We start from the raw sequence: 5,726 nt of genomic DNA on the forward strand, positions 1-5,726 counted from the left end.
GTACAGTTTTGGGCACCTCAGTACAGAAAAGACATGGAGGTGCTGGAGTAGGTCCAAAGAAGGGCAAAAAGGCTTGTGAAGGGCTTGGAGAACATGTCCTATGAGGAGAGACTGAAGGAACTGGGGCTGTTTGGGCTAGGCTGAGGGGAGACCTTATTGCTCTCTTTCAATATCTGAAAGGTGCTTACAGCGAGAGTGGGGTTGGTCTCTTCTCACCAATGACAGGTGACAGGATGAGGGGAAATGGCCTCAAGTTGCACCAGCATAAGTTTAGGTTGAATATTAGGAAACACTTCTTTACAGAAAGGGTTGTTAAGCACTGGAATAGGCTCCCCAGGGAGGTGGTTGAGTCACCATCCCTGGATGTGTTTAAAAACCATTTGGATGTGGTGCTCAAGGACATGATTTAGCAGAGGGTTGTTAGTTAGGTTACTATGGTTAGGTCATGGTTGGACTCGATGATCTTTAAGGTCTTTTCCAACCTGAGTAATTCTATGATTCTATGACTCTATACAGATATGGAGCCACTGAGCACCACTCTCTGGATTTGATCCTGCAGTCAGTTCTATGTCCATCGAGCATCCCACCCATCAAACCCATTTCATTCCAATTTGGAGAGATGGATGTTGTGGGGTACTGTGTCAAAGGCCTTACTGAAGTCCGGATAGATGACATCAGTGGCTCCTTCCTTGTCCACTGGTGCACTTATATCATCATAGAAGGTTACTAGGCAGATAAAGCAGGATTTACTCTTGGTGAAACCATGTTGGTTCTCCTGTGTCACTTCCCTGTCTTCCATGTGCCTTAGCATAGCTTCGAGGAGGATCTGCTCCACAATCTTTTATGGCATAGAGATTAGACTGAGAGGTTGGTAGTTCCCAAGGTCATCCTCTTTACTCTTATTAAAAATGAGTGTGAAATCCTTCTTCCATTCACCAAGGACTTTACCTGATTGACATGACTTTTCAAATATTATTGAGAGTGGCTTGGTGACTACATTAGTGAATTCCCTCAGGATTCTGGGATACATCTCATCAGGACCCATAGATGTTGAATTCCCTCATGTGATCATGAACCTGATCTTTGCTTATGGTGGGAGGGACATTACTTCCTTAATCTCCTCCTTCCAAATCAATTGCTCAAGGATGTGTGATAACCGTCTGCTACCCAGAAAATTTCTTCACCATCGGTATATTTGGAGGAAGAAGCTAAGTACTGAGAGGTTAGAAGTCTCATGGAGACTTACTAAAGATGGCTTGTGAAATACAAGTGAAATACATGTGAAAGACATGATCGACACAGTAATTGATTAATTGTGGTCAGAATTAGCTCCAAACTGGATCCTGTACTTGATAGGTAAACCTCAGGTAATTCTCTCCTTGTTTGGGTGCTCCTAATGCAAAAATGAAGGATTTCAAGCTTCTTTTTTTCTGGTTATTATAATAATATAATTCTTCTAATGATATAAATCACATTGAAAGTGAGAACTTTCTTCATTCTTCTTTCATTCACATAAGTAGTAACTTTTCTTCATGTAAATTATGTATATACAGAGTTTACAAGGATGGAAATTAATTTTAGCAAGCATATCTGACTTATGTAGATCATTTTAATTACTTCTAGGCATATTCCTAAAATATGCAAATATCTCTATGCAAACGCATGCAGTATGGGGAATAAAGACGAGAAGTTAGAAATGTGGGTATGCCTGCAGGGCTATGGCTGTGATGTGGGATAGCTTCTATGAATGGATTGTTGGAACGGAAAGGTACAGTCTCCTTAGAAAGATCAGGAGAGGAAGGTGAGGAGATGTTGCCCTCCATATCAGTTACCAGCTGGAGTTTTTTGGAGCTTTGCCTGATGATGGAGCTCATTAGGGGAATGAAGAGAGCACAGAGCAAGCTCACTACCCTGGACTTTTGGAGAGCAGACTTTGGCCTCTTTGATAATCTGATTGGTAGAGAACCATGGGATAAAGCGCTAGAAGGAAGAGAGATCTAAGAAAGCTAGCTAATACTTAAGGATCACCTCCTCCAAGCTCAGGAGTGATCTTATGAATGATACATCCCAACAAAGAGGAAGTCAGCTAAAAATACCAAGAAGCCTGCATGGATGAACAAGCAGCTGTTAACCAAACTCTGGCGCAAAAATGAAGCATACTAAAGATGGAAGAAAGAACAGGTAACTTGATAAGAATACAGAGACATTGTCTGTGCAACCAGAGATCACACTGGGAAAGCTAAAGCCCAGACAGAATTAAATCTAAGCAGAAATATCAAGAGAAACAAGAAAAGCTATTTACTGGTACATAGATGATAAAAGGAAGAAAAAAGGAAATCCTCTCCATAAGGAAACAGAACTAGTTACCCAGGACATGAAAAATTTTTCTGCCTCTATTTTCTCTGGCAAGCATTCTAGCAACACCACCCAAGCTGTAGAAGGCAAAAGTGTGGGCTGGGAGTATTAAAAGTGTGGACTGCCCACTGTAGGTGAATAACCTGTTTGAGAACATCCAAGGAATGTGAATGTTCACAAGTCCGCAGGACCTGATAAGATGCATTGGAGGGATCTAAGAGAATGGGCAGATGAAGTTGCTAAGCCCCTTTCCATTATACTTGAGAAGTCATGGCAGTCTGGTGAAGAAAAGGGAAAACATAACTCTCATTTTGAAAAAGGGAAGGAAAGAAGTCTCAGGGAACAAGCTATTCAGTCTCATCTCTGTGTGTGGCAAGATCATGGAGCAGATACTCCTGGAAAGTATGCTAAGGCATATGAAAAACAGAGAGGTGATTGGTGGAAGTCAGTATGGCTTCACTAAGGGCAAACTGTGCCCAACAAATGATGGTGTTCAATAACAGCCTCTAACCTCTCAGTACTTAGGGTTAGAATATCAGTGGGTAAGGATAGAACTTACATCATCTACCGTGTATAAAGGTAGATTTGTGTAAAGCATTGACACCATCCCGCACAACATCCTTGTCTCTAATTTGGGGCGACATGGATTTCACAAGTGGACTACACAGTGGATAAGGAATTGGCAGGAAGATTGCACTCAGTGTTGCAGTTAAGGGCTTGATATTTAGTGGAGACCAGTAATGAGTAGTGTTCTTCAGGATTGATATTAGGACTGGCACTATTTAACATCTTTGTTGGTGACATGGACAGTTGGATTAAGTGCAATCAGCAAGTTTACATTGGACACTAAGCTGTGTGGTGAAGTTAACATGGTGGAGGGAAGCAGTGTCATCCAGACGGACCCTGACAGGCTTGAGAACCTCCTGAAGTACAACAAGGCTTAGTGCAAGGTGTTGCTCTTGGTCAGGGTAATCGCAGGCAGAAATACAGGCTAGGTGGAGAAAAGATTGAGAACAGCCCTACAGAGATGGACTTGGGGGGTACTAGTTGATAAGAAGTTCAATATAAGCTGGCAACATGCACTTAAAGCCCAGAAAGAAAACCATATGCTGGCCTGCAATCAAAAGAATTATGACCAGGAGGGAAAGGCAGGTGGTTGTCGCTCCTCTACCTTCATGAGGCCCCATCTGGAGTGCTGTGTTCAGACCTGGGTCCACCGGTACCAGAAAGTTGTGGACCTGTAGGACTAAGTCCAGCAGAGGCCACAAAGATTATCAGAAAGCTAAAGCACCTGTCTGAAGAAGAGAGGTTAGAGAATTAGCGTTATTCGACCTGGAGAAGAGAAGGCTTCAGGGAGATGTTATAATGGTTTTCTAGTACCTAAAGGGGGCCTAGAAGAAAACTAGCGAGTGAATTTTTACAAAGGTATGTAGAGATTGTACAAGAGTCAATGTCTTTAAGCTAAGAGAGGATACATTTAAATTAGATATGAGGAAGAAATTCTTCACTATGAGAGTGGTGACGCTTTCCACTGTACAGAGAAATTGTGCATAATCTGTCTCTGAAAGTGCTCAAAGCAAGGATAAATGGGGCTTTGAGCAATCAGATCTAGTGGAATATGACTCTGCCAATGATAGTGTTTGGAACCAGATGATTTTTATGGTCCCTTCCAACAGCAATCATTCTATGTTTCTATGTATCTATTTTTCATGCAACTGTGATAAATATCTTCAATATACTTTAACTTTCAAAAAGTGCATATAAACATATGTGTACTCAAAACAGAGAAAAAGGAGAGAGAAAAGTGGGGAGAGAGAAAAAGAGGATAAAAAATACCTCTTGAAAATTTGATCGTCATACAGAAACTTGCCACTACACAGTACTAAGTCAGCATAAGTCTGACCTCTCTAATGCCAGAATTTTTTCCTATCATATTTGATAGCAAGGATCTGACTGACTAATGCACTTATCTGCCATGTCACTGACACAACACTTAGATTTCTTTTGACAGTATTCAAATGATAATGGAAGATGACAAAGGGCTTTATAGATGAATTTGAACTTCCTGGAGTTGGTGAATAGGAGCCACTCCAAAAAAACTCTGTTGCCCAAATCCTGGAGAAAAAGTGAAAAAAATTTCACTTTGAATGGATTTTTTTTCATATTTGCAGTGTAAAGAAAGAAGGGTAGATTACAGAAATAGGAGGCAGTAATAATTTGCTGGTAATTCCAAGTTAAAATAGTGTAGCTAATGAATGAATGTAAGCTAACCGTATTTTGATATATGCCTCAATAGGAGATGAAGTAAAACAAACAAAATAACACACTGCAGTGTAATTACTTCTTAGAAGTTTGATTTTTCTATATGGCAAAATTACTTTACTTTTCATAATAATATTACTCTTAAGCTTTACAGTGTCAAGAGAGAATAAAATAACCTTGGGGCAAAAGCAAAGCAGGCTACTGTCTCCGAAGTACAAGCAAGACAATAGCAGTGAAGAAGGCTAGGAACTCAGATGTGAGACTGCTTGCATATTTTCACTGGCAATTTAGAAGATGTAAAGAGTATCTCTTCCACCACTTTCTAACATCTTTTGAGCATGTTAACAATGCAGTTACATCTTCTCTCACTTTGACTACATGATATGGTAGGCAAAGGAAGGGGACAGATAATCTTGGCTTAGACAAAACTGAGTGGAGCCACAAGAAACTGGTGATGAGTTTTTCTTTTGCTTTAAAACCTCAGAAAAGCAGCAAGCATTCTCTGTGGTTTTAGTGACCAAGAATTGTTGAGATAACAGTCTCTGTTCATGGACCAGTGCATGGTAGCTCAGCAGTACCTCAAGCAGCATAGTTGAGAAATAAGAGAACGATGTAGGTACTTGCTGGCTTATCCACTGTAAACCACTACTGCTAACTGTTTCCATGTTAGTTAGTTTACAGTTAACTTAGAGTTAGACTGTTGTGTCTGTATAGATCAAGTAAGAAGTCACACTTGCTCCAGCACAGCACCCAACTGACATAGCTGAAGCTGCCTTCGAGTACAGCAGCAAGTTCCAGGCTGTACTTTCAACTGTTTAGGACCTCGTTAAATATAATTTCTGGAAAATAAAGAAGAAAACTTCTTCAGGAGTTTAGGAAACTTCTTCTTAGGAAGTTTGCTTCAGTAAAGAGAGAAGGAAAGAATAGAGAAAAATGCTCCTTCTGCTTCCACTGTGTGTACACGATTGCTAAAGTTGTAAAATCTCCCATGGATTTAGGAATTGGACTTCAGTAGGAAGCCCTGGTTTCCCCTTGTTTTGGAAATACGGCCAGTTGCTTCAGAGAAAGTTGAGATTTATTTATTTTTGCTATTTCTTCCTCAAGTTTTT

Source organism: Meleagris gallopavo, chromosome Z, assembly GCF_000146605.3.
Source record: "Meleagris gallopavo isolate NT-WF06-2002-E0010 breed Aviagen turkey brand Nicholas breeding stock chromosome Z, Turkey_5.1, whole genome shotgun sequence".
Lineage (NCBI taxonomy): Eukaryota > Metazoa > Chordata > Aves > Galliformes > Phasianidae > Meleagris > Meleagris gallopavo.